General features: G+C 43.5%; 1 protein-coding gene and 1 non-coding gene across 2 annotated transcripts in view; both read right to left on the bottom strand.

The window, feature by feature from the left end:
• The window catches only part of THSD4 (thrombospondin type 1 domain containing 4), a 590530-nt gene that overhangs the window by 429820 nt on the left and 135720 nt on the right, over positions 1-24990 (bottom strand). The window lies entirely within an intron of this gene.
• Positions 2882-2988, bottom strand: LOC111723469. The gene has a single exon (XR_002771996.1). It is a non-coding gene; the product is annotated as a U6 spliceosomal RNA (small nuclear RNA).

The raw sequence follows: 24990 nt of genomic DNA, 5'->3' as shown, positions 1-24990 counted from the left end.
AACCCCCTTCCCTCCTCCCCTTGCTCCTTCCCCTTCACTTAAATAGACTTGTGGTTTTCTTTCCTGTGGGCATGTAGTTGTTTATATATTGGTTTCATATTAGTATCAAGTACATTAGATACTTCTTTTCCCATTCTTGTGATACTTTACTAAGAAGAATGTGTTTCAACTCCATCCAGACAAACACAAAAGATGTGAAGTCGCCATCCTTTTTATGGCTGAATAGTACTCCATGATATACATATACCACACTTTGTTAATCCATTCATGGGGTGATGGGCACATGGGTTGCTTCCATGTCTTGGCTATTGTGAACTGAGCTACCATAAATATGGTGGGATAATAAACTAATATAGCCTCTGTGGAATGAAGTATGGAGATTTCCCAAAGAACTAAAAGTAGACCCTCCACTTGATCCCCAAATCCCATTGCTAGGTATCTACCCAGAAGGAATCAAATCATTTTCCCACAAGGACATTTGAATCTTGCATATTTCTAAGAAAGGCCTACTATAAGGACAGGCCATTGGAGGGCTCCTAGAAGCTACTGAGCCAGGCATCCTCAAACTACGACCCGCAGGCCACATGCAGCCCACCTAAGACATTTATCCGGCCCGCCGGGTGTTTTTGCTGCCGCTGCCTGTCCTGCTTAGCAGCCAACTCGACCCAGGGCCCGCAGTCCAGCCCTCCAACGGTCTGAGGGACAGTGAACTGGCCCCTGTTTAAAAAGTTTGAGGACCCCTGCTCTGAGCCCTTAGAATACTTTCCCCATAGAGGGCTTTAGTGTGCCTGAGGACATCCGCCTGCTGTACCAATGTGAGCAGATAGGTTCATCCTTGCAGGGTAATCTATGATGATGTCTATTTTTGCTGGGGGTGTGTAGGGGTGGGAGTCTAAGAACCTGAGGTCTCTCACATGGGTGCTGCTTGCCTATATGGCCAGCATTAATAACACCCAGGACACCAAGGCTGAGGTGTGCTTCCCTGGCCAGCCCATGGTACATTAGATACTTCTAATACCATGTACTTCATTAGTCCCTGTGCAACTCCACGGGGAATGAAGAGCTGGACCCACGTGGTGGTTTTTCCTAGACTTCATTCCATGTACCTTCTCCCTTTGCTAATTTTTATCGGTATCCTTTTATTATACTAAACCATAACTGTGTGCATAAAAGCTTCTTTTTTGAGACAGAGTCTCACTCTATTGCTCAGGCTAAGGTGCCATGGTGTACTGAATAGTACTGAATATTACCCCATGATACACAGATATACCACAGTTTGTTAACAACTGAGTTGACAGTGACCTCAAACTCTTGAGCTCACCCGATCCTCTTGTCTCAGCCTCCTAAGATGCTGGGACTACAGGCACCTCCCAAAATGCCTAGTTAGTTTTTCTATTTTAGCAGAGATGGGGTCTCACTCTTGCTCTGGCTGGTTTCAAACTCCTGAGCTCAAGCAATCTACCTGCCTCAGCCTCCCACAGTGCTAGGATTATAGAATGAGCCACCTTGCCCAGCCACAATAAAAGCCTTTTTTCTTTTTTAAGTCCTGTGATTCTTTCTAGAAAACCATCAAGCATGAGGGTGGTCTTCTGCCCTAATCTTAAGGTTCAGTATGCTGGCACGGCCAAGGTACCGGATATACAAGTAGGTGTAGAAACTGAGCAGGACGCGAAGTCTTATGTGGGAAACACAGAACCTGACACAGGGCCACATGGTTACTGCTGTGACTGCCATTACGGAGGGCCTGGGCAAATCTACTCACCCAGCCGTAACAAGGGGCCAGTGAGGATGCATTCAGCAACCCACTAGTCAGAGAAAAGGGAGTCTGTTAAAAAGAACAACTTTGACAGGCCAGAGCACCAGGGAGCCTTTGAGGAGGCACAGCTGTTCCAAAGCCTCTGAGGAAGATGTTTCCCTACAGAGGATGGCCTGTGGGATGGCTACAGAGCAAGACTTGGGCAGGGGACAAGGCGGATAAGTCTAGGGTGGTCCCTGACTACCCTTCCAGACTTGTACTTGATGCCAACTTCGAAATTTGAGAAATTTATGCTTGTTCTTTATAGGCTGGTGTTTTTAAAGAATGTTCTTTAAAGAAGGACAACAGGATATTAACATGGAGTTCACAGACCACACGGAGATCTACAGTTTGTTTGAGAAACCCTGGTTTAAGCAATGTTATATAGGTTTTGTTTTGTTTCTAATTGTAGGATTTCTCAGAGCCTCTAAAATGCTAATCTGCACTAAGAATGATCAAGATTGGAATATTACACACAGCACTCCCAACTTCACTTGGCCACAGAATTCCCTTCAAGCAGGATTTAAGAGACCTGCTCCTCTCTCTATTGATAGACTAAGGTTGAGAAAATTGCTGATCTAGTGGAACAGAAACTCAGACTCTACAAAACATAAATTCTTTCCCTTGTGAATGCTTTTTGCATTTTCACTGCTTTGTTTACCTTAATAGTTTAGTAAAGATACCCAAGAAGCAGGAAGATGAATGAACACAGGCTTTTAAGAAAGTTAAACCTCACCATGACCTTCATGTCCCAGATGTGGTGATCACACTTCTCAGGGTTAGTAAGAGGATAAAAATGAGATAAGACATGGGAATAGCTTAGCAAGAGGTTGGCCCTAAGGGAGGCATTAATACATATGTAATTCCCTTCCCCTCTCATCTTAATAATGCCTTCAAGCTCTCATACATCTGCTTGAGTGGAAATGTAAGTATTTTCTTGCTTCCTCCAATGTGAACTAGAAGATGTAAGCTCCAGGAAGCTACATGCAGTAGTGGTAATAACTAGTCAACTGCAGGACCCAAAGACCATGGAAGGATGAGGATAACAGTAAGAGAAAACTCGAGAAGGACAAAACTTTTTTTTCAAAAAATATAGAACACTTCATGAATTTGTGTGTCATCCTTGCGCAGGGGCCATGCTAATCTTCTCTGTATCGTTCCAATTTTAGTATATGTGCTGCCGAAGTGAGCACAAGAGGGACAAATTTTGAATGGGCAGAGAGGGAAGCGTCCCACAGCACAGGTCCCCTGGTCAGTGGCACATATGAACATCACTCCACTATTATAGTAAGTAGCTTTCCCTGTCCTCATCGACTTCTCTTGGACAACTTCACCTCCCTATCTATGATAACCTGCTAGGAAGTATGGTAAGAGCTACCCCAACTTAAATGCATCCTCAATACCAAGCAGTTTACAATAACAACCTCATTAATCTTCCCAGAAACTCAGAGTTAACAAATAAAATGAACTCAAAGAAGTTCAGTTCAGTTTGTTAATAACTGAGTTGACAGCAACCTCAAACTCTTGGGCTCACGCGATCCTCTTACCTGAGTCTCCCAAGTAGCTGGGACTATAGGCACCTGCCACAGTGCCTAGCTAGTTTTTCTATTTTTAGTAGAGATGGGGTCTTGCTCTTGCTCCAGCTGGTTTTGAACTCCTGAGCTCAAGCAAGCCACCCACCTCGGCCTCCCACAGTGCTGGGATTATAGCATGCGCCACCATGCTCAGTCACAATAAAAGCTTCTGAAGGTCACAACTATTAAGTGACAGAGTCAGGACTGGAACCTGTATGTGTCTGGCACCAATCCCATGTTAACCATTGCTGCCAACTCACTATGAACTCCATCCTCCTTCTTTAATAGTGCCTACCTACTTTCCAGCCCTGCAGCCAACTCCTGCGGGTGGTCTTGAGAGACAGATCACCCACATCAACAACCTCATGTTTGACAGTAATTGAATATTTTTATCATTCCATACTTACACGGCAGATTGCGGGGGGTCCTCTAAGACTCAACTATGTCTGGGGACTGGTAATGTCTTGGGTTGGAATTTGTACTTTGATGTGTTGGGCAAGAAGATTAATAGAGAAAAACGTCCTGTTTTAGGTCGGTATACAATTGCCAAGTGGTTTCCATTTTCCTATCACCCATTAGATCTGGACCATGGGAAACATCTCCTGCCTCCCTGGGGTTTCCCAGATCCTTACCGGAAAATGCATGCCCACCTTTCACCAGCAGCAGAGCCGTTGGGGAAAGAGGTTAAAAGAATGTGTCGGACCACAAGCAATTCAAGGAAAAGAGGTGTTACAAACAAGCCTCGTGTGTTTATCGCCCAGACATGGAGAGAAAATAGTCCTTATTGGAAACATGTATTTGATAGCATCTGGATCCATTTAGAAAGCATATTTATTTCATAACAACATGAGCTCATGATGCCAGTATGATTAATGAGCTTTTATATTTTACCAATCTTTTTGCATAAATCTGCAAGGCTATTGGGGAGATTAATTATCTGAGATGGGGCAAATATGCCTTTGGTTACTTCTTTGAGAAGGGATCTCTTCCATGGAAGACATTTTACCATAGACAAGGATGAAGAACAATGAAAACTCCTTCAGGCATATTAAAAAATCAATAGCACCTGAATTCTCAGAAAATTATTTCAAGATTCTTAGGTAATGTTCTCATGTTTTCCCAAAGGGAAATACTGACCAAATCTTCAGATGGAGGGAAGAAAAATAATTTGGGCTAAAATTTTAGTGACATAACACTAAAATGTTTACCGCCAAACAATTTTTAAACACGCAGGATAATCCCAGCTATTCTGACTACATCGGAAATGGAATATACTGGAACAGAAATGCTATCCTTTCTATGGCAAACTTCACAATAAGTAACATCTTAAACTCCGTCCTGGAGAGTTTAAGGTCTAGAGTGGCATTTGTCACAGTACTCTCCAGCTCTGAAAGGTACTCTCACAGGCTCCCTCTTTCCCCTTCCCTTCTCACCTGGTGATGGGTAAAGTCTGGACCAAAGGCCTAGTCGGTCACACCCAGAGGGGACAGAGTTTGTTCCACAAAGAGGGGTGGGGTGCTGGCCTTTGCATGATATAACCCCTCTAGTTTGCCTCCCAGAGCAAGTTTACCTCCTGCTCATTTCTGGGATGAGATGGCCACCCCAGGAGGCATCCAACACATAGAAAGCTCCAGCTCCAGCCAGCTCTGTGTTGTAGCTCTTAGTATTCTTACTTAGAGACATAACCTTGTTGGCTCTCACTCTCTGATCCTGAAGGGCACAGCTAGGGTGGACCAGGGAAAATCGACACAAGAGTTCTGATTTGGTCTAGGCATAGGGCTTCCTTGGGAACCCAAATGGAGCAGCTCAACGTTCCTAGTATGAGGAACTCCTTGAAGAGGTCTGGAGGCACAAGACTCAGACAGTGTTAAAGGACCTACATTCCCCTGGGGTTGTTATCCAGGGAAACATCCTCATGGTAACCATGACAGAGTTACAACAACAGGCCGTGACTGACCTAGAGCACTAGTCAAATATCCTCCCTGAGGACCCAAGACACCAGCATATGACCCACTTTTGAGGAGGTGTCCCCTAGATGGATAGCACTAAATATAAGACTTCCATGAAGGAGCATCATCAGTAGAATGAGAAAATATGCAATGAAGGTTCTGGAAGAGGTAACACATTCAAGACCCAAAAACTATCAGGCCCACAGCCTTGAATCTTCCTCTAAAAACAAAACAAGCAAACAGAAATCTCATCTTAAATTTCTTGCTTTCTCCATAGAACTGGCTTGTCTGAGCTCTGCACATAGCACATTACTCTTTGCAACTGGAGAGGCCGTTTATCAGCTGCCTCACTGCTACCTTTAGCCAAAGCAGACACAATGTCTGCCAGAGATCTGTAAAAACTGAGCCCATGCCTATTGCCTTCTTTCTGTCCATACAGCTCTCTGGGTCTATGTGGGCGCTGCCTGAAGGTTCAGCGTTGTCCTCACCTAAGCAAGGAAACACATGGTACCCCAGGCTAGTGACACCTGAGCATCTAGGCAGAGTCCGGTGCCAACTGCCGGAATCATTTGGGGAGCTTTTGATAAACACACGGTTTCTAGTGTTTCTCCCAAAATCTCCTCCAACGTGAGAGAGCTTAGGCCTCAGAATGGCAAGTTACATAAGATACATAACTCACAAATGCAGACCTCACGCCAGGGGCTGGCAGGCCCAAAGCTGCATGCGGCCATCCTTGGGACTAAACTAAGAACTCATAGAGAAGTGTGGGGATGGCTGCAAGGCCCACCTGGGCCCTTTGCACGATGCAGAGTGGTAGGAGGAGGTAGGGCTGAGTGAGGAGCCGCAGGTACAGCCCCTGGAGATGCCATGGTGTTGGGGAAGGTGGGTGCCATTCAGCTTTCCAGCTGATGGCCTCACTTAGCTGCAGGGAGATCCTTATGTTCCACTGCCCCACCAGCCAAGCAGATTCCCACTGGCCCAAAGAAGGGATGCACCTACCAGGCTAAGCATGGGCAGGAGGACATGTGGAGAGAGCAGACCAACATCTGCATTCCCTTTTGCTTCCCCTCACTCCCCTGAGCACACCCCTTCCCACCAAACCATCCCAATTGGATCGTGGACGTGAGTAAGTTCTTTTGTAGGTGATGTGGTCCCATCTCGAGCACCAAACTAGAGAGGGAGCTTGCTCTAAGCAGCGACCAGAGCCTCCCTATGGGATGTGGCGGCTGGATGTGCCCACTCCAATGCCTGCTGCTGGCTCTTGGTCCTGGTGACCTACTGGACTCCCCTGTTGGGCTCATCAGATGTTGGCTTCTCTATCTGGGTCCCAGTCTTGCTCTGCCTACCCCCTACCCCACCATTTCGGGTATTCCCTCCAACCTGGGCTGAGATCTCTGTCTCTCCTCAGGCCCGTGGAATTCCACTGAATAAAGATGGAAAACCCTGCCAGGGAAAGGAAACTCACAGTGACACTTGGCAACTCATCTCTTACAGCAGGAAAGAATTTGGGGGTTTGAACATCCTACTTTAAAACTCAGTCTCTGGAATATGTCCCCAAATAAATAAACTCTAACCTTGCTCCCACAGACAGACCCTCCAATTCTTACCAAGAAAACAGAACAGCCTGAAGTTGCCATGGTGGACCAGTGTGGGCTGCAGGCAGTGGAGTTAAGACCCTAGAATCCCTCACGCAGATGGGACCAAGAGCAGCCCCATCTTCCCAATGTCATATGCTGCAAAGACCAGGAGGCGTTTCCTCTCTTCCCCACAAGCTCCATTGGCCAGAAGAGAGGATATTTACCTACCAGGCAGAATACAGTTCATCTAAGTTGAAGCACACACTCAATTTTAGAAACTTGGCATTGTTCAAGGGTTGATAACTTAAATCCACAGAGAACTCAAATTAATCAACAAAATTAGATCCACTGGGCAAGAAACATGAACAGATCCTTCTCTGAGGAAGACAGACGAATGGCTAACAAACACATTAAAAAGTACACATCATCCCTAATCATCAGAGAAATGCAAATCAAAACCATCCTGAGATATGACCTAACACCATTTGTGATGTGAGAATAGCCCACATCACAAAGTCCCAAAGCTGCAGGTGCTGGTGCAGATGTGGAGAGAAGAGAATACTTTCACACTGTTGGTGAGACTGCTGCAAACTAATAGTCTCTTTGGAAAGAAGTATGGAGAATCCTCAAAGAACTCAAAATAGATCTTCCATTTGATCTCATAATCCCATTACTAGGTATCTAACTGGAAGAAAAAGAATTGTTTTATCATAAGGACATTTGCACCAGATTGTTTAACACAGATCAACTTATAATCACCAAGATATGGAATCAGCCCAGTGCCCATCTACCCATGAATAGATTAACAAACTGGTATATGTACCATGAAATACTATTTAGCCATTAAAACATAGAGACTTTACATCCTTTGTATTAACCTGGATAGAATTAGAGAACATTCTCTTTAGTATCACAAGAATGGAAAAACAAGTATCCAATGTATTTAATACTAACATAAAGCCAGTAGACAAACGAATACATGCCCACACAAGAGAAAAACTCAATTTAATTCAAGCTGGAGGGAGGAGGGGAGAAAGGAGGGAGGAGGGAAGGAGAGGAGAGAAGGGGCCCAGTGCTCTCATCTAATGAGCGTGATGTAAGGATCTAGGGCACACCTTCTAGGGGAGGGGCACAGCCACAAAGGGAACTCACCTAATAAACACAAACACTGCAATCTAATCATTTATACTCTCATATTAATATGAAATTTTTAAAAAAGAAACTGCACTATAATGTGAATCTCAGGTTACTGGAGGAGGTAACCCAGAGAAAATCATTCTAAAAAGATACTATATTATTCTTCAAAATAATTGCTTTAAGAAAGGATATCCCAGAATAGCAAGGAAAATCCTGGAAAAGGCAGGGTAATAAAGGGCAACTAGGCCTTCCAAAATATTAATACAAAGGAGTTATAATGAAAGCATGTCAGTAGAATATAATGGACAGTTTTAAAATCTACCTTATAATACAGGGTGCTGAAAGAGCTGCTCTCAGGGATGTTCTATAACACTTATTGATGACTTGCTAACTGACACTGTTATTAAATTATTTACATATATTTACTCATTTAATCGTCTACCCTATGAAGTAGATACTATTTTATCATCCCCATTTTACAGATGGGGAAAATGAGGTCTAGAGACCTGAAGCAACTTGCTCAAGGTCATGCAGTCATAGAGGTAGTGAGTTAAATCCAGACAGCTGAAACTAGAGCCAGGGTTTGCAAAGACTACACTTGGCTGCTTCCTTTGCAAAATCAACTGAAACGTTCATTGATGGTATACATTTTACATAAGTTATTATCAATACACTCAAAATAGCGTTGTGTCTGCCTAAAAGAAGAGTTACTAAAGAAAGAAGCAATTTAGAGGACTGCTTATGACGGAATGTGAAATGGATAAAAGGCAGAATGAGAGATGTACAGAAACTCTTAAGTAAAATCATGAAAAAATCTCAATGGGACAGAGAAGAAGAAAACATACACCTATGGCAGCATGGATGCTGACTGGCCCACCATGGTGAGCAGGGGCCCCGTCCCAGTCCAATTAACCCAACATCTGGGACTGGCAGCCAGGCTCCAGTAGCTTTTAAAGCTCTGCAAGAAATGATTCCAATGTACTATCATGTTTTGGAACCTCTGGTCAAGAATTCAGAGCCAACTAAAAGAGTCTAAGAGAACAAGACTTTTTGTTTCTCTCTCCCCAATAAGTGAGGGTAAATATAAGGTATACAGAAATCTAAAATACAAGTTATAATTACCAAAAAGCAAACAACTCATTAAAAAGAGGGATATAGATAGCCAGAAAACATGAAAAAATGAACAAAAAGAATTTAAAAGATGTCATTTTTTACCCATCAGAACAGCAAAGATGGAGAAGAATGATTATCCCCAATACACAAAGCTGTATGTTCAAAGACGTTCACTAAAGCATTGTTTTAAGTAGCAACATCCCACAAACAACCCAGGTGGCCCTGAGGAGGTGACTGATCAAGTACATTAGGATACATCCCTTAAACGGGATACCTGGAGCCACTAAAAATCATGACCTACGTCTCTTCATGTTGGCCTAAAAGCTATTTATGATATATTGTTTAATGCAGAAAGACAGATTAAGCAACATTAAATACAGTATGATCCAAACTTTTGTTAAAAAAAATGTGTACAACCAAATGTTAATGACAATTATTTCTGAGAGATGGAATTAGAGATGATTTTTTTTTCTCTTGCCATTGGTCCCTGTTTCTGTTTAAAAACAAATCCAACAACAACCAACCCACTCAACTTTTTAATGCAAGATAAAAACTTTTTAGGTAATTGGGAAAAAATTCTCTTAGGGCAGAGAAGCTTCCCTTGTCCTGAAGCAAAGGCCCAGAATATTTGAAATAAAGCAGGCTCTGTCCAGACCTTACCTCCTACTTTAGCAAATTCTTCTGTCCTAAAAGGGATTTATCCAGTTAAACAGTTATGCTTTCAAACAATGGTACAATCTCGGAGCAAGAAAAGATTCCCTCAGCTGTAATTTCAGAAGCTGGGGTCAGTTCCTCAGGAAGATGTTTATCGAAGGCACTTTGATGCTCTATTTGAACTTGCCAGCATAATCCATTTATTTTATTACCTGGCTTGTAACTTTTAAATTTGGAACTTAAATTGAGTCCTTGTATACTGTTCTCCTGCCATGCACTACACAAAGCCTTTAAAGCAGACAAAGCAATCGCAAAAAGAACACATTATACCCGCTAGGCTTTTGCTGGCAGTTTCTACTCATATACTGTACGATCTTCAGGGATAACTTGGGAGATGGGTAAATGTTAGGTGTTAAAAAGCTGGACTCTGCCTAGAAGATGTGCTGATGGATTTAGTGAGAAAAGTGATAAGAAACATCTACGAATATAGCCTTTGGTCCAGAAACATCAACCAAGCCAATCCCTAATAACCAGCAGTAACCAAACTATCTCATGTCCCTCTCTGTCCCTATGGAGCTCTGAAAGCCCTGAAAGTTAGGAAAATCTAACTAGAGAGAGAAAATACTATTTGCCAGAATTCCCTTCAAGAAGGGCTCTGTAAATGGTTGGGAGGCCTCTGATGGGGGGTAGGGCTTGTGGTAGCCATGACAACCATCAGGGTACAGGTCAGTAACGGTAGGAAGTCACCAAAATGCTATCTCAGGTGATTAGAACCTGATTTTTGGTTTGGGGGGGATTGTTAAACTGCTGTCTTTTAAGACAATTTTATTTTATTTTAATTGACAAATCATAATTGTACATATTTATGGGGTACAATTTGTACTACATTGTGAAATAATTCAATCAGGCTAATTAACACATCCATCACCTGACAAACCCATCATTTCTTTTTGGTGAGAACACGTAAAGTCTACTCTTTCAGCAATTCTGAAATCCACAACACGTTATTATTAACCACAGTCGCCATGGTGTGCCATAGGTTGTTAGAACTGACTCTTTCTATCTGGCAGAAACTTTGTACCCTCTGACTGACATCTCCCCACTGTCCCCACCATCCCTTGGCTTCTATGAATTCAACTTTTTTAGATTCCACATATAAGTGAGATGGTGCAGAGTGTGTCATTCTGTGCCTGGTTGATTCCAGTTAGCACAGTGCCCTCAGATTCATCCCTGCTGTCACACAGCCTGTCATTTTTATTTTTCTCAATGCAGCATGCAAGTTTGGCCAGAGGTGAAATGCCCGGAACAAAAGAAGGTGCTGCCTGCTGTGGTCTTCTCTCCTCCCCCTTCACTCAGCACAACTTCTCTAAATAGCATGGAATAAACAGTTGAGGAACACTGAAGCATCCATTATCCTAGCTGGCCCTTACCGAGAGACCAAGAATTTAAAAATAAAACTACAAAATTACCTATCATTTTAAAACTTTAAAATGTAGTAAAACTTTGAGAACAGTTCCGTAAACAGTCACCCTACCCCATCCCTCCTCCTTTAATTATCATTCTCCTCTGTGTTTATTGTTCCTGCTGCCCAGCTCTGCAGCCTGAAGTGGGACTCAGATCAAAGACTCACAAAAGGCCAGAGCAGAGCCTGAGGGCACCAGGCAGGTGCAGAGGGAGGGAGGGTGGAGATGACGGCCAAGCAAGTATCAAGAAGCAGAGGAGCTAGGAAGCGAGGGGCGATGGTGGTGGTAGGTGGTGGTGGTGTCTACCTGGGCCTGCTTCTCCAGATGGTTGGAAAGTTCTTATCTCTATTTTTCTTATGAAAAAAAAAAAGACTGAGGCTGCTTCCTGACATGTCTGAGGTCCCGCAACTAGCAAACAAGCCTGGGTTTTCTGACTTCCTAACATAACATATAATTGAGTTGTAGCTATTCTATTCAATCTTAAGTTATTTGAGAGATGATGGCCCAGGGGTGAGGGCTGGAACATCTGAGAAGGAACACAACAACTGGGGACATCTGTAAATTCCACACCATGGGATACATCGCAGTAAAGGAGACTGGAGGCTTATAAAGATCTCCGGCACCTGTGTCGGATACCACGCTACGCGGCTTTCATACTTTATTTTATTTGGTCTGGGTATGAATCCAGTGAAGTTAGCATTGCTGTCCCCACTTCATGGATGAAGCATCTGAGGCTCACAGAGCTCAAGAGATAAGTCCAAGGTCAGATTGTTAGCAGGGGCCTGAGTTGGAATCAAATACACATTTGTCTGAATTCTACATCCATGCTCTTCTCAAGAGTCAGACAGAAACCACAGCAATCTAGGAAGGAGGCAGCGTTACTCTTGATGCCAGGAGATGAGGGTTCTGGCTGGGTTTCAGCTCTTCCTCACTGGAGCACGTTACCTCATCACTCTGTGGAGAGCTGATGGGACAATCAACCTTCACAGTGATGAAACAGGAGGGTGCAGGGCAGCGGCAGTCAAAATGACAGTCCCAATTATAATACACCCGAGAAGTCCACAAGGATTTGATTCTGAGGTTCTCAGTCTGCAGGAAGAATTCCAACATCAAGGCAGGCAAAAGAGGTAAAGAAAGAAGCCAAGCTGGGCCTCAGCTCCTCTGAGGGGCCCCGGAGCCAAGAGCCTCTGACCAGGCAGGGAGGGGAGAGCTAAGGCCTAAAGCTGAGAGTATACCAGGCACTAAACGACAAAGGCTCTGCTTCTCCAGCCAGAGAGAATTTCCTCAAGTACTAAGTCTGACAGTTGAACTTTCTAACATTTTACTTCAATGCTTCTTGGAGTTTTTTTAAATTATGAAGTACATCTTCATTCTTTCAAATGGACTATTCTTTGGTGTGGTTATCTTCCAATTTTTAATTTTTTAATATTTTTCATTTTTCCTTTAATTAATGTGCATATATATAACTAATAAATATTATATAACTATATATTATATAACTAACACATAGCTATACATATGTATATTCATACATACATACATATCCTGTGAAAAAGCTTGCATCGATTTCACAATTACACATATTTATTTAAATATTACTATTTATAGACACAGGGCTATAGCCTGCATAGTATTCTGCAGGGCTCAGAGTACAGCAAAAGAGGAGAAAGACTAGGATGTACAATTTACGGAGGCGCTCACTCTCAGGGGCTGACCTTGACCTTGTACCATCTTGATTGTAAGTGCCTCCTTACATATACAATTTTTTTAGAGCAATTTTTGTAAAAGCAGGATAAGTCAAAGATTTGCGTTATTTTCAAATATAAGTTATGTTGTGAACCTATGTAGCACTGACAGCTCAAAATATCAACAAAATGTTTGGGAAGGATGTGGTTTATGAAATGCACAGTGCACTGATGATTTGAGGAGTTCCGTTCTGGTGATTTTATTCTTGAAAATGAGCCACATGGGCAACCTGAGACAAAGATGGATAATGATGAGCTGAAAGCTGCAGAGGAAGCAAATCCGTCTCAACCTACGTGTGGATTAGCAGCCAGGCTTGACGTTACCATGCCAACAATATTGGACCATCTGAAACAAATCAGCAAGGTAAAGAAGTGCATGAATTAAAGGAGTGTCAGAAGAGACATCATCTCAAGGCTTGCCTCTCTTTGCTGTCACCACACATATGTGATTAAAAAAACAAATGAATTCTTTTTGACAACTGCAAGCATTCGGCACAATGGTTGAACAGAGATGAAGTGCCAAAACACAGCGAATATTCATCAAAAAACCCTAACGGTGTTTGGTGGTCCAGCGCTGGCATTATCCACTACAGCTTCAGGGAACCCGGCCAGCCTGTCCATTACAGCACAGGTCTACTGCAACCAGTTGGATGAGATGATGAGGATGCTTGTGATTAAGCAGCTGAGACTGGTCAACAGAGATAGGCCAATCCTTTTGCAGGACAACGCTCAGCCACATTCCCCACCAACAACGCTGCTCAAAATACAGAAGCTGGACTTGGAAGCTCACCAGATCTTGCACCAATTGCTACCACTTCTTGCAGGCTGTGGACCACTTCTCACAAGGAAAAGTATTCAATTCTCAACAAGCCATGGAAAATGCCTTTCACAATTTCAATGCCACATGCTCTCCAGGCTTCTTTACTACTGGCACGAACAAGCTACCATTAAGATGGCAAAAATTGTGTTGACAGTTCAGGCGCTTAGCTTGATTAATTGGACTGTTTTTTTTTTTGTTTGCAATATAATCAACTAATCTTTCAATTTGAAATTGGACATTTCATATTGAATGACTTATAAAAAGTCAGCATTGGCCCAGGGGCTTAAAAAAGAAATTAGCCATAAAACTCCATATTTGAGAGAGGTGGGGTCATTCATACTGAAGGAAGGAGTATCTATGTGGGCCTAGAAGTGAAGAAATAAAGCCTTATCTAGTGAGAAAATAAAGCAAGTCAGTGGATTTTACAGTATGCACAGCTGACACTTCTGTCTAGCAGCAAACTTACTGATGTGCTATTCAGTGGGTACAGTCGGATGGCTGAGTAATAGTGAAAAAGAGTGTTAAAATAGAAGAATAAAGTCAGAAGACTCACACTTCCCGATTTGAAACTTGCTACAGAAACTGAGTAATGAAGACAGTGTGGTATTATCATAAGAGCAGACATATAGATCAATGGAATAGAACTGAGACCCCAGAACTAGGCAAAAATAGTAGGTGCTGGGACAACAGAATAGATCCATGCAAACAATTAAGCTGGACTCTTACCTCACAACATTTACACAAAAGTTACATCAAAATGGATCAAAGACCTAAATTTAAGTGTTAAAACTGTAAAACTCTTAGAAGAAAACCCAGGGATCTTAGCCAAGGCGGGTGGATTGCCTGAGCTCATGGGTTGGAAACCAGCCTGAGCCAGAATGAGACTTCGTCTCTAAAAATGGCTGGGCATTGTGGCAGGCACCTGTAGCCCCAGCTGCTTGGGAGGCTGAGGCAAGAGAATCGCTTAAGCCCAAAAGTTTGAGGTTGCTGTGAGCTGTGATGTCACAGCACTCTACCAAGGCAACAAAGTGAGACTCCGTCTCAATAAAAAATTAAAAAAGAAGAAAAAAATACAGGAGTAAATCTTTATGTCCTTAGACTTGGCAATGAATACTTCAATATGACACCAAAAGAACGTGCAACAAATAAAAGAAAAAAATAGATAAGCTGAACTTCCTCAAAATGTAAAGTTTTGTGCAAGAAAGAACATGAACAGAGAAATGACAGAAGGGAAGGAGAAGATGTTTATAAATCATCTATCTGATAAGGGTTTCGTACCCAGAACATATAAAGAACTCTTCCAACTCACCCAAAAAAGACAAATAACCCAATTTAAAAATGGGCAAAGGAGCCAGGTGTGGTTATGCACACCTGTAGTCTCAACTACTAGATCAAGCCCAGGAGTTCAAATCCAGCCTGAGCAAAATAGCAAGCCCCCATCTCTTTAAAAAAAAAAAAAAAAAAAGGCAAAAGATTTGGACAAATAAAATATACAACTGGCTAGCACGCACATGAAAGGAAGCTCAATCGCATGAGTCATCTGAGCAGCACAAATGAAAACCACAATGATATATCACTCCACACCCCCTAGGATGGCTACAGCCTTAAAAATAGAAAAGGAAAGGGGAAATAACAGGGATGTGGAGGACACTGATTACTTTCATGTTAGGTGAGATTCACCTCATTGAGAATGATAGAAAATACACGAATGGGCAAAAAAAAAAAAAACCCGTGACAAGAGATATGATCATGGAAGTAGGCGAGGGGAAAGAAGTAGCCAAGAGGAAGAAAAGACCGCAGAGGCCCATTCCAGCAACATTTCACGTTATCTCCTTTCATCCTCTCAAAACACTCCGTGATGTCGGGATTACTAATCTCATTCTGCAGGTGAGGAAATGGAGGTCCAGAGCTGTTAAGAATCTGGTCACAGCTAATAAATGGCAGGATTGGGACGAAGCTTCTCAATAAGCTACCAAAATTAACCACAGCCAAAATTACAGCCTCAGGGCAGGGGATGCTTTCAGATGGACAGAAAACCGGACCCTTGAATTTCTGGCACTTTTACAACATAACACATAAAAGCCTGTGATAAGAGTTCATGTCGATGAAGCCAGGGACACAACGCCTCAGGCTGTGTGGAGGCTAATGCCTCACAGGTGCTGCACAGATCTCTGCATGCTGCTTGGCCAACTCCCTCAGCCCTGCTCAGTGGAACTGGGTCTCTAATCCAAAGACAAAAGACTTGGAAATGTGCCTCTTGCCCTTTAGGCAAAAACCAGTAGACGTAACTGGCCTGAGAGCAGCTTCAGGGGTGACTTGGTCTTATCTTAGTGAGTCCAAACACAAATCCACTAACCAGATGTACCCAGATCTGAATCACCCTGGGAGATTGTGAAATGCAGATTCCTCAGCCCAATCCTGACCTCTGGGGTTAGGGCCCAGGAATGAGAATTTTACGTAGTGGGAACACAGACTAACACGGCCACTTTGGGCTACAGTTTGGCTGTTAAAAAGTTAAACACAGAAGTTACCATATGACCTAGCAATTCCACTTCTAGGAATATACCTAAGAGAAATGAAAGCCTAGATCCTCATGAAACTTGTCCACGAATGTTCTTAGCAGCATTATTCCCCGTCTGCTAAGGCTATGAACTGGACTGGATGTCCATCAGCTGATGAATGGATAGACCAAAGTGTGGTGTATCCATACAATGGAGCAATAAAAGAAAACAAACTGCTGATCCAGACTACAGCATCAATGAATCTCAGGACATTATATTAAGTAAAAGAAATCATATGCAAGAGACCACACAGAGCATGATTCTCTTTACGTGAAATGTCCAGAAGAGGTAAATCTGTAGAGACAGAAAGACAACAGGTTACTTGTTGTCTATAGCAGGGAGTGGGAACGGGGATCAACAGTCCATGAGGTGTATTACTGGCATGATAAAGATGTTCTAAAACTGATTTATGATGATAGTTGCACAATTTGGTAAATGTGCTAAAATTTATTGATGTGTGTACTTGAAAACAGTGAATTTTATGATATGTATAATATGCTTCAATAGAAAAAAAAAAGCTCCTGGGGTGATTCTGATGTACCTTCAGATTGAGGAAGCACTGAATTCCAACATATTTATCTTACAACGAGGAAACTGAAACCCAGAGAGGAAAATGATTCACTCAGAGTCACAAAGAAAGTTTATACAGAGCCAGATGCCTCTGAAAAGGAAACGAGGTGCTGGGGGATGACCTGATGAAATGAAGCAAAGGGGACCATCAACCTCAGTGAGTCAGTCCCCACTGAACCCCTTTCCCCTTAGACAGCAGGAAACTGGCTTGTTTTGCTTCAGTGATCAGGAAGGCGGCGCCGGAAACAGCTGGAGGGCAGGGAAAGGACCTACAGGCTTGGAGTCAGGAGGCCTGAGAGTTCATGGTGTTCGTGGGACAGTCACTTCACATCCCAGAGTCTCATCTTGTTCATCCATCTGTAAACAGGGCTAACAACATTACCCTTCCCAGATCACTGAGGGGCCAATAAGGAAGACTCTGAGAAATCCAGGTAAGAGATGATTTCCTTCCTGCCTAATCTGAAACCACAGCTGTCCAGCCCCATCTGTTTATCTTAAAGTCACAACTAGTACATCCTTTCCAGACTATTGGGCACTCACATTCCCTTACACAGGCGCCACTAACCCACTCTGATCCTGGCCCCAGTCCCAGCTTAATTCAAGTTCCCAGGTGTCATAAAACTTTGGAAAGGTGGAAACGAGATTGTATTTTTTTTTTCCAGCTAGGAGAGCCCCAGACTGAGAACAATATATATTTAAAAAATAACCATCTTCCGAGTGGCCACCGATGCATCAAATACTGGATTGGGCGTGGTGTTATTATAAGACCCAGGGAATGTAAAACATTCTGTAACATATCTCGGTAGAAAATCTTTGCCAAGGGAAAGAAATCTGTCTTCTAGCTAAGAGGAATGTTTGGTAATTGTTTGGGCCTTGGATAAACTCAGGCCATACGTTCTGGGCCAGGCGTTTACATACAGACTAATCACGGTGCCCCGAAGTGAATACAGACAGCGCGGGGCAAAAGAGTGAGTTACTGAGATGGTCACGGCAGCTTCGCCTCTTACAGAGAGACGTGCAGCCCGTGTCAGGATGGGGAACACGGAGGCCAACACGCTCTCTTAAAAGGGAAAATGTAAACACTGCTATCTCCTGAGTGGAACCCACCTAAATGGATCCTGAGCTCTCAGCCTGTGCCATCAGATAACAGCGTGGACATGGCAGAGGGCGAAGGTGAGAAGGGACCTGGCCAACTCTGCTCGCCTAGGCTGCGTTTTGCTTGCTTTAGGAGATCCAAGAGAAATCTGACTTCTCTGAGGAAACCTGTTTGTGTCATTCACAGTTCCTCCTGGTAACTGAGCTGGACAGTGACGAACAGGCTTTCTCTGTGAAAGGTCGCCTGGGACTGTCAAGAAGATAGAAGAAACAGAAGCTCACGGCTACCGACAGCAGAACAGGCGGCGGCTGGGAGAAAGAAGGCTGAAGGGAGAGCCTTTCATTCAGAGAGGTGTTAAAGACTTGTTGAAAATGTAATTTTAAGCAGGAGCAGAGGATAAATGAGAACAGAAGGAGTTAGAAGGGGAAAGGACTAAGGCAGGAAAAATGTGAAGAAAAGCAAAAGGTCGGAGAAGAAACATCTAAACACGAATGGCCAATGCACGGCACGTGTGCTGCAGGAGCCCCTGCCCCGGGATCCACGGTGGCCTCTGTACCTCCTCCACAGTCCCCAGGCAAGGGCTGCGTTCCTGCACCACTCCCAGGCCTGGGGAGAAAGCCTAGATTTTCCACTTCCAGTTAAACACACAGGAGTGGCAATCTGTCTATACGGCCTCGCCTGCTCAAAACCCTATGACATTGTCCATTAGGGAATTCAAAAATATTTTAACCCACAAGGACAAAGAAAAAGCAAAGGAGATATCTGCAAATAAAGTATTTCAGCAAACTTGGGAGGAAAATGGATGAAAGAGTTGTAACAGAGTGTAAGATGCAGACTTTGTGCCCACCATGAAGGATGCTGTTCAGACCAAAGCCATCTGGCCTGGCTGAAACCCCAGCAGCACAGCCCTTGAAGGCACGGGAACCACAAGGGAGGAGGATCAGGTTTGTGATGGGAAACCCAGGCACCGGGCCTACCCCACCACACCACTGGGTATTCTCACAACCTCTCCAAGCATGTGAGAGGTTTATTCTCTGGAGAAATTGAGGAGGAGATGAAGGCTCAAGAAGCAGGCACCAGGCAGAACATAGGGGCACCCAGAGCTCCAGCCACGCAGCCACCTCCCCAGACAGGAGACCAAAGGATTCTTCTCTGGAGAAAGTCAGCAGCCTCAGAGGAAAGACACCTGCATACTAACGTTTGTGTGGGGGATCCAACACAAAGAGTAGCTCAAAATCTGTTCTCCCCAAGGAAGTTGCCCAGCCAACCGCCCCATGCAAAGCTAAGAGGGCGATGGGCACCAGCAGCATCTGCACTCAGAACTGTTAATACTCACTAAGGGTTGACAACTTTGGAGAACGTCCCTGACTTGAAAGGTAGAGATAAAACAAACACTTGGAGGTGCTGAGGGAGAAGAGAGAAGATAAAAAGAACTTCAAAAATCTGGCTGGGTGTGGTGGTTCACACCTTAATCCTAGCACTCTGGGAGCCCAAGGTGGGTGGATCATCTGAGCTTAGAGTTTGAGACCAGCCCAAGCAAGACTGAGACTCCATCTCTACTAAAAACAGAAAAACTAGCCAGGCATGATGGTGGGTGCCTCTAGTCCCAGCTACTTGGGAGGCTGAGGCAAGAGGATCCCTGGAGCCCAAGAGTTTGAGGTTGCTGTGAGCTATGATGACGCCACGGCACTCTACCGAGGGTCACAGAAGACGACTCAGTCTCAAAACAAAACAAAAAAATCTTCAAAAATCCTATCATATCCTTAGAAAGTAAGTATGGTAAGTATGTTAAGGTAGTGCCTGCCTGAATCAAGAGCAGAATGCTATGTTAAGGAAATAATCAGAAACAAGCATGCCTGGAGAGGACATGATCAGAAAAAGACTTCAATAGAATCTAGAAGATAGTCAAACAAATTCCCCAGAAAAGAGAACCAAAAATCAAAACAACAGAAAACAGGAAAGACAAGAAAATATGAGATGCTATTCAACAAGAAGTTCCAGAAATAAAGAACAGAGAAAGTACAAAGAAGGGAATTATGAAAGAAATTTTTAAAGAAATGCCACAAGCTAGAGTTTCTAGCTTGAAGCGATCAATCCAACGGTGTACACAGGATGGAACAGATGCATGCAAGCCCTTCCCAAGGGATCTCACTGTGAAGTACGGGAATGCTGGAGATTCAAAGAAAACCCTAAAAGCATCCAGAGGCAAAATTCACATCACACACAAAACAAGGAGGATCAGAACGGCATCGGTTTGCTCACAGCAGAAAGAAGACTGGAAGGCAACGGTGAAATGCCTTCAGAATTCTACGAGACCCATGATTTCCTACACTGATTTCTAAAACTTGTTTAATTACAAGTCATACATGGGGTGCAACAAACACATCTTTTAGATATGTAAAAGCTGGAAATAAAATTCTTTCCTTGCATCCTCGTTTAGGAAGCTACTGGAGGATGCACTTCCAGGACCTAGAAAGATCCAGGATGTGGCAGACAGGGGCCATCACACAGAGGTGCCAGCTTCTCCCCTAGCCTCAAACATAGCAGGCCCAGATGGGAGCAGGAAGGTGGAAAAAGCAGGGTCTGAATGACAGTTTATCATGTTTGAGCACTTGGAAAAATTGATAGATGTCAGGAAGACATTGCACCTGTTAATTTTATGCATCCACTTGACTGGGTCACAGGGTGCCCGGCTATTGGGTCAGCGTTATTCTGAGTGTGCATCTTTAAGAGTGTTTCTGGATGAGACCCACGTCTGAATTGGCAGACTGAACAAAGCAGATGACCCTCCTCAATGTGGGTGGGCATCACCCCACTGGTTGGAGGCTTGAATAAAATAAAAGGCTGATGCTCCTTTGATAAGATACAAGCCCCCCTCCCCCCCGCTTCACTGCTGGAGTTGGGATGTTGGTTTCATCCCACCTTTAGACTCAAACTGAAACATCTGTTCTTCCTGAGTCTTGAGACTGTGGCTTTTAGACTGGAACAACAGCCTCATTTCTCCTGGGTCTCCAGCTTGCCCACTGCAAATCTTGAGACTTCTCAGCCTCCATAATCACATGAATTGATTCCTCATAATAAATCTCTATGGATATGCACACTATTGGTCCTGTTTCTTGGGAAAGCACCGAGTAATACAAATACATTAAATTATTGAGAAAGAAATGTGACAACATATGAAAGAATTGTAGTAAACATGTAAACAATCTCTTTAAAAGCTCAGTTATGGCTGGATGCTCCCACCTGTAATCCTAGCACCGGGAGAGGCCCAGACAGGAGGATTCCTTGAGCTCAGGAGTTCAAGACCAGCCTGAGCACGAGTGAGAGCCAGTCTCTAGTAAAAATAATAATTTAAAAAAAAATAGCCAGGTGTTGTGGCGGCACCTGTAGGCCTAGCTAAAGCAGGAGGATTACCTGAACCCAGGAGCTTGAGGTTGCTGTGAGGTAGGCTGATGCCATGGCACTCTAGCCGAGGTGACAGAGTGAGACTGTGGATAGATAGATAGATAGATAGATACATAGATAGATAGACAGATATTCAGTTATAACTACGTGAGGATGCTAAGGGAAGGGAAGTGAGTCTCGGGGAATGGTTAATGTAAGAGTGTTCAATCCATAGTTACCTTACAAGAAGTCAGGAAGGAATATCCAAAGTGGATAATTCATATTGTCCAGAAATGCCAGAAGAACACTTCAAGAAGTTTAAGATAGTTGCCTCTGGGGAGCAGGGTGGAATTTGAAGGAATGCTGTTTTCTATTATAAGCCTTTTAAGACTATTTGATTTTTAAATTATATGCATGTGTTCCTAAATAAAAGTTAACTTTAAAAAGGAAAAAGAAAGGAAACCAGATTTTCAAGAAAGATCAATTATAGCGTGATTACACATGTTAAAAATAAATTGATTGGAGTTGGCAGTAGAGACAAACCTACTTGCCACCTTTAGCACGTGATGACAAAGTTACTTACTGGTAACCAGCAGCTTTCTATGCAGTAAAGTATTTTATGGGTTATAAGCAAAGTACAAATGTAACTCATGTGTATGCTATGGCCAAAACAGACAATTTCATGATGTAAGTATTTTTTTAAAAATTAAGTACTAGCGAATGGTGTATCTTTGCCTTTCTTTAATCAAAACCTGAAATAAATCTAATTATTACACATTTAGCCTCGAAGAACTTTTCCAAGCGTTGGATGTCACTGTCAATAAGACTAGTTTTTAAAAGCAACGCATTCATTGATATCTCCGGAAGAGATGATCATAGGACAAATGAGGGGGAGAATCTAAATGACACACAATGACAGCTTGTAAACAGAACTCCCTATAGCTAGATTAAGGGAAAATATATTTAAAGGACATTAGGCAGCTTGCAAAATCTCTAGGAGAGCCAGCTTGGAAGCTTCTCAGCCAAGAACAGAGGACACAGTGTGCCAGCACCAGGACTAAGGGTATAGACTTAAGCACTGTCTCCCGTGGTCATCAGTATTACTACCAAGACAGGGTATGGGAGGGAGGCAGTTGGATCCCAAGAAGAGCTCCCAGGACCCCCCTCCCTAGTCCATCTACTGCTGGGAAAAGAAAGGCCTGCTAAACATTCTTCAGGGTCTGATGCATATGGGTGCATGTGGACACGGGATCCCCACCTCCCCACGCTCTCCTATCCCATACTCTGGCAACATCACCTCACTCTGGATTCTGTGGCATGGAAGGCTCATCCAGCTGGAAAATCAGCAAAGTGAATCTTAGACACTCCTCCCTTGTCAGGGGAATGCTAGAGACATCTCCTATGATAGAGGAAAGGAATCAGCCCCAAACAAGGGTTTTAAGGCATCAGGTAAGGATAGGAAGACAGTTCAGGGCTCTACACACTATGATACACGTTCTTAAAACAGATCATTGTTTATCTGCTTCTCAGTCAAACAGGAATCCAGGCACTTATAATAATGAGATTACTGATTAGCCTACTTAATACCCCCCACACTCATTTAGCAGAAGCATGAAAACTGGACCCCAAAAGAGATCCCTAGGCCCATCGTAGTGGTTCCTGGCTACAATCCTGGCATTCTGGTAGGCTGAGGCAGAAGGACACTTGGGCTCAGCAGTTCAAAAAACCAGACTGAGCAACAGCGGGACCTCATCTCTACAAAAAATAGAAAAATTAGCTAGGTACCCAGAGGACACCAGGTACCTGGAGTCTCAGCTACTCGAGAGGCTTGAGGGAGAAGGATCCTTGAGCCCAGGAGTTTGAGGCTGCTGCAAGCTAGGCTGACTCCACTGCACTCTAGCCAGGGTGACAGAGTAACACTCTGTCTCAAAAACAAACAAACAAACAATGGCCATGCTATCTATCTTAGCCTAGATTCCCTGAAGCACAGCAATGACTCTATTCAGTAGGGAGGGAAATGGACAGTGAGGCAGAGAAGGAGAGAGAGGAAACGGACTGGGTATATCCCTAAGCTGACCTCTGCTTGGTGTCCAGTGAGACCAACCTTAGGATCCTGAAGAGACGTATTCCTAGAGCAGTATGAAAGTTACTTCGGGAAAGTCCATCCAGACAGCAAAGAAGAAGAGAAAAGAATTTCACTAACTCCCACTCCTCATCAGTGAGACATTTAGCCCAAGGGTGCCACCTTTCTACCCTCCTGAGTTGCATATGGACATGTGTCCAAAGGGTCCTTGGTGTCTTGTCCCTCAGAACCAGCAGGGAAGCCCAAGAGTGACGGACAAGAGGGCAGGAGCTCGTGAATTCAGTCCACAACAGGACTCATGCATTAGTGATTGAGTCAAGATCCTTGACTTAGTTGCAGCCAAGAGCATCTGGGATGGCACAAGAGAGATTTCTCATACAGTGTCTAGCTTGTAACTGAAATACTCACTCAAAATACTGGCAATACTAACCTATTTTCCTAAAAGACAAGAGTTGATTTTATTTTTTAAAAAATAATGCTAATAGATGGAGACCTCTGGCCAGTGGGGATTTGCCGACCGAAAGTGTGCTCTTCATTTCACTGTGCAGAAATCACACATACAGAAGACCATGGATACCGGGAAGGTTGTGGCATTGCTGTAAGAGAAGCCCAAATCCGTGAACTCCACCAAGCGTTGTCAGCAGAGTTGTTATTTAAACAATAGATCATACACCTATACGGGCATTATTTAAAACGCATGTGGATGCTGTTGTAACTACTAGATATGGAAATTTTCTTAAGGAACAAGTCCACTGTCATTCATGAACAATCTGGTCATTCTGGACATAATCACAGTGCTGCTTATTCTCGGCCTCCCAAAGCTAAGCCCTGCCTTTAATTGTTCTGCTCTGTGGAGCCCTTGCTCTTCAGCTTCCAGCTGGATGTGACCAGCAAGAAATGGGATGGTGAGAGATGTCAAGGTATTTATTCTGGCTCTCCATTTGTCCCTTTTGCCCTGTGGGTCCTACCAGGCCATTAGATACCCCTAGACTGTAGTTTTCCCATCTGTACAATGGGGGAGTTGATTAGATAATCTCTAAGGGGGGTTAGTTGCTGTCCCCATGTTTTCACTTCACAGAGCCTCTTAAAGAGTGGTTATTCACATTTGCCAAATCAAATAAGTATGAATTCCAAGCTGATATTTCCTCATTGCTCTTTCAAAAAGACAGGATAAGAAAGTATCTGATTTGTCTTTATCTCTTTTCACCTTAAGTGTTTACTATGGACTGATTCCTAAAAAGGAATTTATTATCTGCAGAACTGAATTTAGAAATACCAAGAAAACAGTTGTGTGGGGCTACACAACTCATTTTTTTTTTCTAAAACACGTTACATGTTTCCTGAGGCACAAATGAGGGCATCAGTAACGCGCAGAATCACCCAGTGCCCTTTGCAGGGCCTGGCTTGCCTTGACCAGGCATGCTGCACGTATTGTACAAAGTTACCCACATGTGAAAAGGAGTCACATG

The sequence above is a fragment of the Otolemur garnettii genome, unplaced genomic scaffold (genome assembly GCF_000181295.1).
Source record: "Otolemur garnettii isolate 467f Iridium unplaced genomic scaffold, OtoGar3 scaffold00011, whole genome shotgun sequence".
Taxonomy (NCBI): Eukaryota; Metazoa; Chordata; class Mammalia; order Primates; family Galagidae; genus Otolemur; species Otolemur garnettii.
Note: the sequence above shows the minus strand (reverse complement) of the source record. Positions and strands in the feature narration are given on the sequence as shown.